The 14,219-nt window shown below is 34.7% G+C and overlaps 1 protein-coding gene across 3 annotated transcripts in view; it reads right to left on the minus strand.

Moving 5' to 3' along the window:
- Positions 1-14,219, minus strand: part of GRIK2 (glutamate ionotropic receptor kainate type subunit 2) — a 418,840-nt gene that overhangs the window by 98,167 nt on the left and 306,454 nt on the right. The gene's annotated exons all lie outside the window — the stretch shown is intronic.

The following is a 14,219-nucleotide window of genomic DNA, read 5'->3' on the forward strand; positions in this document are numbered from 1 at the left end:
TTTTCTCAGTAAAATTACAAATAATGAATGTAACAGAAAATAAATAGTTGGGGGTAAAAGGGACATCATTAATCACCAAACAAGGGGACTAAACTCTATAATTCACAGAAAAAATATTATAGCAAATTAAAAGAATTGCATCCTGTCCTGTGAGGTGCACAGTAGCATCCCTGGAAAGGCTTTCTGAAAGAAGTTGGGGACACTCACAAGCACCTTGCAGGGTCAGGCTCTGAGAAAAATAAAAAAAAAAAAAAAAAGAAAAAGACAATGAAATTAATTATCTCAAAAAGAGGTAGAACAAAGATAGTAGAATGATGCCTAACTGAGTCTGGCAATAGATTACAAGCAGATTATATATAATCAATCTGTTTGAACTCATGACTTTGACATTGTTGTGCATTATGATGGTTCATATCTAAATATTATTTTATCAAGTACAGCTAAAACAAGCAAACATGTCTAGGTAAATTATTGTTTGTTACAATTCCATTCAGAAACACAGATTTGCAATTCTTTTACTTCCTCATTATATCTTTGTACAGCTTTAAAATTTAATTACAATGTGCAAGATTATTCTAATCAATTAAGAGATTTAATCATCGTGCCTGGCCTTGGAGACACACTGTTGATAGGAACTTTTATTTTATGCTTCAGTCTTTTCTTTAAATCTTTGATATTGAATATGAGTTAATGCATGTGCATAACATATTTTAGCAAAAAACTGAAAATCACTGCAACACAGTAGAATGTAACCAGCACAATAATTAATAATATTAGAGTTTAATTACTAAATCATCATTAATGTATTTTCCTAATTTCTCAAATCATTAAAGCCACTCTGTTAGAAATCCTAGGGTAGGCATCCTTTATGAAAGATTTTTTTTTAATCTACCATAAAAATCAAAGCTATCTGAATAATGCATCTGTCACTTCAGAAAATGCAATTTTCTTCACAATAATATTTCAAACACATTATAATTCAAAAAATCAAATGTTCCACTTTCATGCTCTTAATGTAATGTTAAAACACCTCTTGTCTTAGAAGTCTGTACTTGACAAAGAAATGTTTCACTTGGTTCTCCAAAGTAATACTGACATGCTGTTAAAAAAAATTGTTTGGGTTCTAATTAAACACTGTGACCTGAATTCTTCTATTACTTTGTAGTAAAACTAGATCACAAGTTTACCATCTCATTGAAAAGATAAGTATCTTTCACATCATTTGTCATCAAACCTACAAAATTTGGAAACCAAGCACTCAGTGAAACTGAACTAGAATTTTATATTCTTTTACCGTGAGATATTTGAAGATGAAATTGAAAAATATCTTATTCTTGTGAGGGCACTGTTTTCTAGATAAAGCAAACATATTTTAGAGATTTAAATTAAATATCAATCTCCAAATGTTATTTTTAGTGGATGCAAACTTACTAAACAATCTAAAGCAAAAATTGATAACTTTTCCTTTTGGTTCTGATATCTTTGTCTTGGTTTGAGATAAAACAGAACTAATTTTCTTTTCAGTAATTTTACTTTTCAGCTAAGTCTCTTCTAACTAACTAACTCTCTGAAATTAATGGCATATTTTTTGGACAGTGTCTGTTTCTGGCAGTGATAATGCCTGATGTTTACAGTTTATATCAAGGAATGGTAGGTTAATGGTAGTTAATACCAAGGCAGAGAAGCTCTTGCTTATACTTAGCGCTACAACAACTAAGGTCAGCTAACTTTGTTATGTACCAAGTTGGAGGGTCGGAAGCGGAAGAATGTAAAGGGGTCACACCTGCAGGGAGGAGCAGACAGGACAGCTGACGCAAAACCGACCAACAGGGTATTCCATCCCTTCTGCATCACGCTCAGTGTAAAAGCTGAGGGATCAAAGGGGTCAGTCTCTCTCTTCAACGGCTGGTGTCCTAGGAGGACTCTGTGTCTGCCTTTTGCTATGGTGTTTGATAATCATCTATACTGTGATAAGCTGGATAATGATTTTATCTGCACATCTTAGGCATCACGTAATGGATTCTATTACTAATTACACTTTCAATTTTACCTTGGGAAAGTTTACTTCACCCTTTTATGTATATGCCAAATTGACACCACCAGAGCTAGGGGATTTTGGAAATGATCATTATTACCAAATCATGATTTTATTATTAATTCTCTTGCATGTGTTGCAGGCGTGATTTTATAGTAAACTTTGGTGCTGTCAAACCAGGACAATCTTGTTTAATTGTTTTGATATTGTTGTGAAAAGCAGAAAAGCTGTTCATATTTACAAAGAAGGGAAGAAATGTGTTGACAGAGGAGCTGGCTTTAGGAAAAAAAAAACACTGCAATCTGAGTACTAGACTCAGTCTAGGACCGAGTCACCATCACATAGATTTAGAATTCTCTGCTTTTTATTCTTCACAACATAAAATATAAAATGTCTTTTTTTTTTTTTTCTATAGATACTCAGGAATGTTTACAAATGCACAAGAAAAAATAGGAGAAAAGAAAGTAAGGAAAACAAAATTGGCCTATTATGGATAAATGTTGTCCCATCTTATTTTAATATCTATTATTAGATTGCCTGACGTAAGAATCTTATACTACAGATCCTTCATTTAATTTTTTTTATGTAATATTGTATGCTGTTTAACCCATTGCAATAAATATTTGCAAATCATAGAGTTACAGAATAAATTCACTTTCACCCAGGAGGTCATAGAATCCAGCATCCTCCTCAGGGTAATGTCAACAAGTCACTAATTCAGAACAGGATGTTGTCCAGTCAGGTCTCAAAAATTTCCAAAGATAAAAATTCCGCATCTTCTCTGGGCAACATTTTCCTGTGTTTAATTATCCTAGTAGTAATTTTTTTTCTTTATGTCATGCTGGAACCTTCCTTGTTAAAAAGTATAAAGCACTACACTGCCTTGGAAAGAGCATAAAATCTTTTTCGATCAGCTCCTCTTTTTAGACAATGCCTAGTAGGAAAACCCCTGCCTGATGCTAAAAAAGGCCCACCCAGCTCCTCCAGACTCCCTTCACAAGCCTTGTGCACCAGACCCCAAGCAGCTTGGTGACCCTTACTCAAACCTATTCAAGTACTGGGGGGCCTAGAACTGCTCACAGTATTTAAATGTGGTCTAATAAATGCCATTATGGGAATAATCACTTTCCTTGATTAACTGACTACACTCCTATTAATGTAAATGCAGGACACTCCAGCTCAATCAAGAAGACAGGCATCAAACAAAAAGGAAATTTCAATACTCAAATGAGCTGATGCAATTTTGAAGATTGATCTTCCCGATCATTGATAAAGGGTACTCTTCCTGTTTACCCATCTCTATGAGTGTTTATTCTAACTTTTCAGATACAGTCTCTTACCTAATCACTAGCACCTTCAGGTGTTTGAAATACTTGAAAAAGGAGACTTTAAATGAACTTTACAAAACCTGTGCTCTGCTTTTCTTCTTTGCTCTTACCCACTGAAAAGTTAGAATTATTCTTCCAAAACTACTGGCTAATACAAATAACGTTTAGGTGTCAGCAATCTTAGCAGTCCACCGGAAAAGGAAGATATTTGTCAAACATGATTCTGCTTTTGGGACATTCCATGATATTAGAAATTAAAATTATTATGCCCAATGAGCAGATGGAAGACCTACTTTAGAACTGCATCATTTCATTTGCAAATTGTTTGAGACAGATTATAATTTATTCAAGCTCCGTATTCATATAGCGTTTTAAATAACGGAGCCTCGAATATACATGCCTGCTAAGTAAAAATAATAGTGAACATTTAAAAAACAAGAACAGTTCTTTTGAAAAACCTGCTCAGACCATTCTCTAATCAGATATTGTATTTTTCAGTGCAGCCTCTGAGTGTATGGGAAGAACAGAAATGATCATAAACAATGTCTGATGAGAGAGAACACCGTATTACGTTTGGCATAGCTACATAGAGTCATGAATAAACAGTGTAAACAAAGACTGACTATACTTCATACCGTGCTATCTTGTTGTGGAACCTCTCAGTGCTCTTTATGTGCAATGCACATAAAGGAGACCAGCTTCAGCAAAACTGCTTTTCTATATCCCATGGAAGGCAGTATGTAGGGGCAGAAAGTGAAAAACATCTCATGATTCTCACCTTTGAGATCCTAAAAAGTTCAGTTCAACACAAAACTTTGTTGTTGTTCTAAGGCAAGATCTATATTGGCAGCATCAACTAAGAGGCCCCTTCTCAGGCATAAACTTTCCAGTTGTCTAAGTTGAGAATGTCTGTTTACAGACTCAATAGCAGCCCATCTTTAGTCTGTTTGGCTTAAGGACCTGGTATGGTATCAGCTGTACTCTACAGCTAGCATCCCAGCCTCCCTTTTTATTTAGGAGCTTGTTTTTGCAGCGGACATCTTCTTGCCATGACAACACAAGATTCTGTTCCTTAATTCTTGACCTGCAGGCACCCACTCCTCCTCTCCAGTGTCCATAGTTTGAGACAAACTTAGGAAGAGACACATTACTAATTATGGATAAAATAGAGCATTTTCTACAGCTTTGATCAGTAAATAAAGACAGTCTGATAGGACTCAGTCTAGATGACCTTAAATGTGATTGTAGATACAGGGTTTCATGCTCATAAACTATATTCAGTGCAGTATATTCTGTCACACACTGACTGCTGCTTTCAATTGTTTTCATAAAAGATGTGTCTACCACATTCTGTACAAATCGATTCAATTCAAAGCTGCTGAGAACGTATGTATAAAAGTGTACCCTCCACCAACTTCAGTAGTTCTCTCTCTGACAGTATTTTGTTTTTAAGTACTTTTAGGTTTTAAGTATTAAGTGTATTAAGTATTTTTAAGTATTAAGTGTTTTTTTGTTTTTAAGTATTTTTAAGTAGTTTCTCTCTGACAGTACTTTGTTTTAAAAGCAAATTAATAGACATCCTTAGTACAGACTTTAATATCTGGAGTTAAAGAAATTTTTAACTTAAGCTCTATTTTCAGGAGAGCAATACAACTTATTAAGAAGAGAAGAAAATACAAAACCTGCAATTTAGAGGGAAGAGAAATGGATTAGTGGAGTAATGTTTGCAATTGGTTTTTCATTATACCAACACATGGCTGTCTAGGATTATTACACAGAACTGAATTTAAACCTCTTGTGAACATACTTATCTTTATGGGATAAAGACTGATTGGACCCATTACTAATATTTACACACCATTTTAGTTTTCTGTGTTGTTTTCTGATATTTGCAAAACAGACATGTACTGTTATTAAATCATATCCAGCATGTTACCTGTTAAATTCTTACAGAGAACTTTCACCAAAAATCTAAAACAGTCTCTTTTTTTAGGGTGGGCATTTCTTTTTTTTTTTTTTTCCCTGAGGAACAAAAATCCAAAACACATGGGATCTTTAAATCACAGGTCAGTACTGAATATTTAACTAAAAATCCATAATAGTTAACAGTTACCATTATAGTGACTGGAGTTAAATTCTTGTTTAAAAATCCATACTGACTTACAACTTTTCATCCTTATCTCAGACATGATACTGTCTTCCATTCTGTCCCAAATGAAAGTCACATGATGAGTGTGGAAAGGCTAAGAAAAAAAGATCTATATTTTATAGGATAGTTTGAAATTACAAGACAAAAAGACAATGCAGTAAATGGAATTCTTGGTCTGATGCAGTCAGATAGAATACTTCCCTATATTCATGGAATTGTGGGTAATTTTGAGCAGTGGAAGGGAATACTGATTTTAAAGAGGTATGGTGCAAGTATGACTTAAAGGAGCAAGTATGACAAAGGACTAATGAGATAACTTACTGGTAGCTGTGTTTAATCTATTTAAATTACATTCTTTTCAGCAATATTACAACCAGACAATGCTGCTGCTCTGTTTTTGAATACGAACAGGTAAATCAATTAGGAGAAAATGATGCCTACAAAAATATTATCTAGAGCATGATCTACAAAATAACAGACCCTGCATCGCTCAGTAATACATGCCACAGACACAGATAGCACACACAGTGTGCATACTATTCTAGCATTATTTCAAACCTGCCAAATTAACCTACATACTTTTCCTTCATTCCCTCACTTTTCTTTGGATAAAGGCCTATGAAGAAGTTGAAAGGAAAGATGATTACCCACTTATATGCACACAGACCTCTCTCTTGCACTATCAGACCAAGAAGTGGGCAGAATGTGGGCAGGCTTTCACTTCAAAACCCTTAGCACAAAGATTTCACAAGCTGCAAGCCTTCATCTAATGAGCGCAATTTGAGAAATGAAAAGAACCTTACCTCATCTTCTTCATGAACTGCTGAGCATATTGATTCAATACTGGATATTGTTGAACACAACAAGGTACCACGGCATTCATGAGAGATACTCTTAGATCTAGCAAATTACACATTCTCCCATTCACCAGAGCAAAGAGAAAGAATGATTCTTCCTGACATTGTTTTTCAGGGCTTCTGTACAGGACTACACCCTCAATCCAGATCTTACTGCATAAGTCTAACTGACAGTCAGACAAATTACAATACTTTAAAACTTTTTCAAGAATATCCAGGATATGAGATGGATGTTTTATTATAACTTATTACACTACTCAACAATAGGACATGTTTCTTCTTCGCTCTATTAAAGCCTGCATTTCTTTTTTCTAAATTATGCTTTTTAGAAAAATGAAGAATTTTTGTTTGTCTGCTTGGATATCAGACCCAACTCATTACCTCACTTTATCTCCTGATTGCTGGGCGGTGAACACAGTCTGTCATTGCCAACACCTCTGCTCAAATACTCTTGTCAGTGCAGTAATTGCCCTGCCTGTACTGTGGTCACCTTCCACATCATCTTCACTCGTGGAGCCACTCTGGTTTTGCTGCTCCCTGAAAGAAGTAGTCATCCAACACTTCTTTTATATACAAAATATCCCCATCTAAAATAGTTCCATTGAATCACCATCAACTCTCCATTGCCTATAAATGAAACTTAATGTGACTGACTTTTTAGATACCTAAAAGATTAATGGTAAGGTTTCTAAACTTAGGCGACATTGATCAATGCAAAATCTAGAAAGGTACAAGATTCACTTGCAAGTTGTGTACCATCTTTACAGAAGTGTGTTCTTTAGCTCTGCCCCTATCCCTTTAAATGGCTTAAAGGCACCAATAACTTTAAACATGAACAGGATCCTGATAAATTCTATTAAGTCAGGGATTAAATAGATATGTGTAAGTTATTGCAGGGATCAGGACCAAAATCTTCACTATATGAATAAAAATATGCTGGCCCATTTCCTGGTTAATATTCAAAAACTAAACCTTCAATTAGCTCATACACAAGTAACATAAAAACTATACAGTAAACTTCTGCTGTAAGCAACACGAACAATGCAGGAATAATATCATCCAGCAAAAGTGGATACACGATGATTTATGGAAGTTACCTACTTTTACTGCTGTATTAGCTACTAGTCCTGCAGTTAAATTTGATGTACCACTCTAGGCTACAGAAATCTGCAGATTGGTCATGGCTCAAATCTGAGCCAAAACTGAGAAAGGTTTTTTTGTTTGTTGAAAAGAAATACTGTAAAACATAGACAAAGTATACATCTGTTCTCAAGCCTGCTGAAGACAAAGAGAAACTTTCTTTTGCTTGTAATGTGCTTAGGTATTTAGTACTATTCTACTTGACATACACTGAAGAAAGATAACTTAAAAGTGTCAGAACTATTAAAAAATTCTTAGACTATTATGTGATAATTTGTATAAGTACATAATAACTGAAACATTTGTTTCTACTGATGTGAATCAAGGGTTTATTAAAATTCATTATATTCTGCATTAAAGAAATAATGTATTACAAATGTAATTAAAGATTATTATATGCTAGAAATAAGTGTGAAAGATATATATACAACCTCATTTTTGCAGCACTAGTTGTGCTCTTATTGCTTAATTTATTAAACAAACTGATTTCAGTCTTTAAATAATTTTTGAACTTCCAATACGTCAGTCCATCTATTTCTTGAACAGAAAAAATGTGGATAGATGCTAAATGCGGCCAAATGCTAAATGCTAAAAGACTCGGAAGAAAACTTTTATAAAATTACTATCTTTCAAAGTATGTGAACTTTACATTGATTATAGACTTCTCCCACAGCCAACATATCCTGACTTCTGCTAAATATATTGAAATCTTTAAAAACAAATATTTCTGGACTAAACAGTTCTTAGATATCTCAAGTAAGGTATAGTAGCAAAGGTGTTCAAAGAGTTGCCCCATGGTTAGTTTTAAGCCAATTTTAATGAACATTTTTATTAACAATCTGGAAGAAGGTGTAAATAACACAGTAATAAAAACACTGGGGGAAGTACTCTTGAGGAAGTTATGAACACTAAGGAGGGCGAATGACTGCAAAGAGCTTAGAAATATTAGATTAATAGTTTAGGAAAACAGAAAGTGAGATTGACCTGAACTCCACAATGTTACCCAGCGATATATAATAAAAGCAGTGTTATTGTAGCAGATGAACACAGAAGAGGGTGCTATTTGTAGCAGAACAGGCAAAAAGTTAAAACGACAGGGGAAGAAAGCCTAGGGGTGGGTAGAACCAACTCAGAAGCTTTCTACAGTTTGCCTGCAAGTTAGGCCCAGATATCCCATTAGAAATAGGAGAAAGAAAGATAAGACTTCCCCACCGAAGATTTCCTGAACGGAAAGAGAATCTGAGTGGGCAATGAGCCAGACTAGCTGATTTCTAGAGCAGCCTTGGTAAGGGGAGGAACATTAGCAAGGACCCCATGTGTGCATGTGATGCTCTGACAACCCCTAAACAGTGGAGCTTCCTTCAGGAATATTAAGCAGCTAGTGCCTCTTGGCTGTTGCAAATTCTGCCAAGGCCAGAGAGTCAAGTTATTTAAAACTGGCTTTATACTTAAAGAGTCACAACTTGTCCTGACTGCTGTATCTGAAGGACAGCTCAGATGTGTTAGAAAACATTTTGCCCCCTTTTTGGTGACACAAGTAAATTGATATATCCAATATGATTTTCCTCTTTGTATGATTTGCTCTCTAGTGCTCTTAACATACTTGAGAATCTTTAGTTCTTCATTTGTATTATTTATTCCTATACCTAGATAGTAATAAACAATTGGATATTACTTCCAAAACCAGGTTATTCTCAATATTTATTATTTGCATTTTCCTTCTAAATAACCTACACAAAGGTGTTTTATATAACGTTCTTACTTCTCTACCTGAGAACATTACTATTATTTACCTAAATATGTGTTTCCCTGAGTATATATTCCCTGAGTGATAAAATGGGAGAAACAGAAAACTGACTACTTTGGAAATTTCTCATCTCTGCTTCTAGAAAGACTTTTGAATATCCAGGCAATCCGTAAGGTTTTTTCCCAGCCAGAGTTTAAAAATCATCTTTGAGGATTCAAAACAATTGAGAAAAAGAACTATTTATACAATACAAGCTGAATGGAACTGGTACTAATTCCACTGTTATTTGAAAATAAAGATGAGTTATTTGAAAATAAAGGCCAGGAGGAGGCAGGGAAAGGGAGAATGACCAAAGTTATCTCAGCAGGGAAAGTGGAGATGTAGGGCAAACACCAATCTCACAATCTACACGATTCCTGAATCTCCTGAGATATCCCTGTCTTTGGTGGGCCAGAATTTGAAAGATTCTGTGCAGCCAGAGATATTGTAGTACAGTTTTACTGACTGGCTGGCTGTTACTCTATCACCTCTTCTTGGTGCTTACTCGTTCTGTTTCTCTCCTCTTTTTCCTTTTTTCTGTATTTATATTTGATGTCTGGTGCTACTGGCAGTAGGGTAATGGAAGAAGCAAACCACACACTCTTTTGCTGCACACATGCTTTTAGAAGGATTAAGTACCTGGGCTGGGAGGGGGCTGTGTGTGAGGCTACTGTGAGAAAAGGCCAGTGGCCTATATACACAAATATAGACCATTATTTTCTATATAGAATTGATTCCCTTCATCGCTTCTTTTACTTCTGCTAAATCTCATACACATTTTTGCCTCCTCTCTTTCTGCTGTCTCTCCAGCTACTTCTGGAATATTTACAGAAGCTTTAGAAATGTTATATACAAATGAAACTGTGATACTATCAAGATATGCATGAAATGAACCTAAGTAACCATGTAATCTTCTTAGTGTGACCCTCTTCAGCTCCCACCCTCCCCCACTATTTGTTTTGCTCACTTGCTCTGTCATGTCTAAAATTAGACTTGCATGCTTCCCCAGGCAGAAACTACATCTTATTTCCTTTGTGAAGTCTGTAGTATATTTTAAACTGTGCTATTTAGTTCTGGGTGAGAAAAATCTTCCTCAGCCCATGATACTTTTCAGGATTTCAAAGAAATCTTAATCTGTATAAGAAAATATAATCTTTCAATTTGAGAGCCACAAACTGTTGTGTTTACAGGAGTGTACTTGAGAGAAGTACTGCTATAAACTGGCTTATGCTTTTAACTCTTCTGTAGAAATCTACTTCTGCCCACTGTCAGAAGTACAGTACTTAGATAAATGAATTAAAACTGTATTGCATCCTTGGTATTTTCCAGAGAATGGAGAAAGTCCAAATTCAAGTCATTGTTTTTCTTCAGTCAGTAACTGACATGAACAGGATAAAACTGCTCTCTTTCGAGGGGCACCTGTTTCTCCTTCTACTGTCTTCTCTTATTTTGACTAGAAATTCTATTAAGAATGTGAAAGTTTTGGAAAAAACATCACATTTTCTAGAAATGTTTTGCTATGACACGTTTTCCACTGAAGAATTACATTCCCGGTGATTCCTGGACAGCTCTGGCCAATAAATTATGTCATGAACAATAATACACTTGAGGAGAGTTAAAATATAGGAAATTACTTTTTCTAAGTTTGAATGAAACTTTACCGGCTTATGATTACAGTGTGAAGACAGACATAAAGCCTACAAGACAGGAGATATGATCCTGTATCACAGTGTATCTTTATTGATCAATACTAAGTCTTAACAAAAATTTTAATAATCACCCTAAACCACGCCTGCAGTACTTGAATTTGCCTTAGACCTCTTCCTTCCAAGTATTAATTATCACTTGGGATTTCTTTTGCTTCAACGTCTTTGACAGATTTGCAGGCCTGAAGTCCTATTACACAAAAAATTGATTTCAAATTTCCTAAAGGTTCATATTTGACAGGTTATTGATGTGCTTATCTTCAGAGCTTATAAATTAATGTTATACATTTTACAGGGTCCCCATTTCCTGGTCTCAGTAGCTCTGTATTGCATCATTGCTACTGGTTTTGGTACATGAAGTAATTGCTGAAACATTTTAAAACAGTGCTTGACAGAAGGAGAAAACCTTTACAGTTCCTTTGCCTTCTCAGAGAAAAAGTCATCATTACACAATGCCCTGTGTGTAACTATAAAGACTAGACACAAATTTATGGAAGCTGAATTCAAAGAAAGTGTGGTAATAGGTTTATTTGACACTAGGAAATAAAGCTTGGTGTCCTCTGTTCGGGGGTGAGAGGGAGTACTGGATATTTTGGTATTTTTAGTAGAAAAGAAACTACTCTGTTTAAATGTGAAATATGGATAGCAGTAAAATGAAATCAGTCTTTTATACAACAGCATGGTTAAACCATAAAGCTAGTCCTGTGTTATTCTGCTTGTTACTTGATTATGTATAAAAGATAATGATTTAGTTACAAGTCTGATCTCAGGAGGAGCAAGGGGATAAGGCAGAGTAGCTATGGACATGCACCATATGTCTGAAAATGTGTACCAAATGAAGTGCTTCTAATGCAGGAGTTAATATATTTTTCTGTGATAAATCTGTACTTACATATACATACAATATAGTATGTTACGCTATAATTTAGGTTCTACCAATACTCATCAACGAAGAATACTGTGGAAAATTGTTTTTCTCCTTTAATTCTTTGTAATTTGGCATCACAAATAAAATTCCAGAGATGCTGTGTTCTTGTATAAAGTGTTCTAAAATCTCATATTTATAATTATTTTAATTAAACTAGGCACTGGTTAGAAAACACTCATCTTCTATACTAGGATTTCACTCTAATCTCATGGTTTGCCAATGCTGTTTCTATATTACAACACTTAATTACTTCAGTGCTGCTTTTATTGGTTAATTTTATAATTTTTGAATTAATTTACTGACAAAAATATCAAAATTATAGTGGACAATCTGGCAGTAGAAGCTGTATTCTCAAAAAGGACTTCATTTTTTTAATAACTTGTTTTAAAGTTGAGGGGTTTCTGCCATGTGTTCCCTTGGAAAAATTATTCTAATAACCCTAAATTGATCTGAGTAACTGAAGCAAAAACCACTAAGGATATATTCTTCTGTTTCATACAGTGTGAGGAACTTCTGGGGAACTGTAAGAAACAATCACAATTACTGATTTTTTTTTTTTGGTTTCTTAGATACTGCAAGGTGCTGCTGTCCTAAGGGTAATGCTTAAATGTACTGACAGTATGGTCATTCTTAAAAATTGTAGTTCAAATTATCCAACTGATATCCTTCCACAAAATAAGAATCAATCACAAGAACTGTAAGGATCGTCTCTTTCCATTAGTTTGCTTTTGAAAAGTATTATTATCTTTAATAAAATTATTATTAGCTTATTATTATCAAGGCAAAAATCACGAAAACATATCATAACATTTAAAGACCGAAAATCCACACCCCTGTCAACACTAGTGGCTCTTATTTATTTCCTTGCCCATCTCACAGATAAAAAATTTGGATTTGATTAGCATGGATTCTACATCTGTTAAAGTTTTGTGCTATGAACTATTGAAATATGTAGACTTTACGTGTTCCTGAATAATAAACCCATAGTGATTAAAATAGCAACCCTGCCAAGTGTGGATAAACTGGAAGTTTACAAAGGCAAATGTCCTGAGTTGAATCCTGGAGAAGTAATATGTCTTTAGTGATCACTAGAAAACACAACTGATCTCTGCCAAGATAAACTTTCCTTTACATTTGCAAAGAGAAAATTGCATAAATTAGGAAGAGAAACTGCCCCAAAGGTATGATTTCTTCAACTGTGATGTCACAGACTACAAAAAAGAGAGTTGTATTTTCCATCTATATTTTTATCGCTGCTGCTTAAAATATCACTCTGTATCCCCAAACAAACTCAGTAAACAATTTGCTGAGCTGTGGTGCTCCAATTGTTTGGGCATATATTGTAAAATAAGAAAACTATTGAAAATGCTTTGCATTCTCAGTGCCATATCTCAGGGAAATACCAAACAAATGATCATCATTTAAAAAAATAAGATATTCAATATGAAACCAGAAATTATGAGTACAACCAAAGATCGGTTCTGACTAAAGTTGAATGAACTCCAACTAGTTAGGTTAGCTGACAAGATAACTAGCGGGTTTTAGCCCACTTTGAATATGGAAAGAATATTAACAGGAAGCCAATGTTTCTGTGAGTCTTACATTCAAGAAGTTGTAAGGATACTGTTGTATTCTTAGAGGAAAGAAAAGAAACAACAACAAAATGCTTATAGAAGTCCAGAAAAGGTATCAAGTACTCTGTATAATCCTGCTACTGTCTCTATATTAAAAGCCCACTTTTCGTCTTAAGTTTTCCCATGCATTAATGAACTGGTTTCACTTATGGTAGCATACGCACTTACAGAAGCCTATTGATATCCCCATCAGAGGGCTGAAGTGAGCACTGATTTGCAATAAATAAAGGCTTACCTTTATAACAATGTTTATATATACAGTCACTCCTGTCTGGTACATATCAGTGAAATAAAGTACTGTTAACAGCCATCTTAGTTTGGCTGATTAGAATTTATCCTTGGACAGCCCTGGAAGTATTCTGTAAACAGGAAAAGATAAACAATACTGTGCTGAAAATACTAATAGACACGTCTTAACATTATTGAATGCAAGAACACCATCTCTTTCTAGTTGGAGAATGTTACTCTTTTGGTGCTGACTATTACAAATTTTTGGGGTGATCCACATTGAACATAAACCACGAGGTTTACAGGCAGGTCCATAAGGGCAACTCCATTTGATGCTGATCAGTTTTGAAAACTTTATCAAGCAAAACTCTTCTCCATTCATTGTTTCCTCTAAAATCTGACTATTATAGCATAGTCAAAAGATAGGT

This window comes from Chroicocephalus ridibundus, chromosome 3 (assembly GCF_963924245.1).
Source record: "Chroicocephalus ridibundus chromosome 3, bChrRid1.1, whole genome shotgun sequence".
NCBI classification, from domain to species: Eukaryota; Metazoa; Chordata; class Aves; order Charadriiformes; family Laridae; genus Chroicocephalus; species Chroicocephalus ridibundus.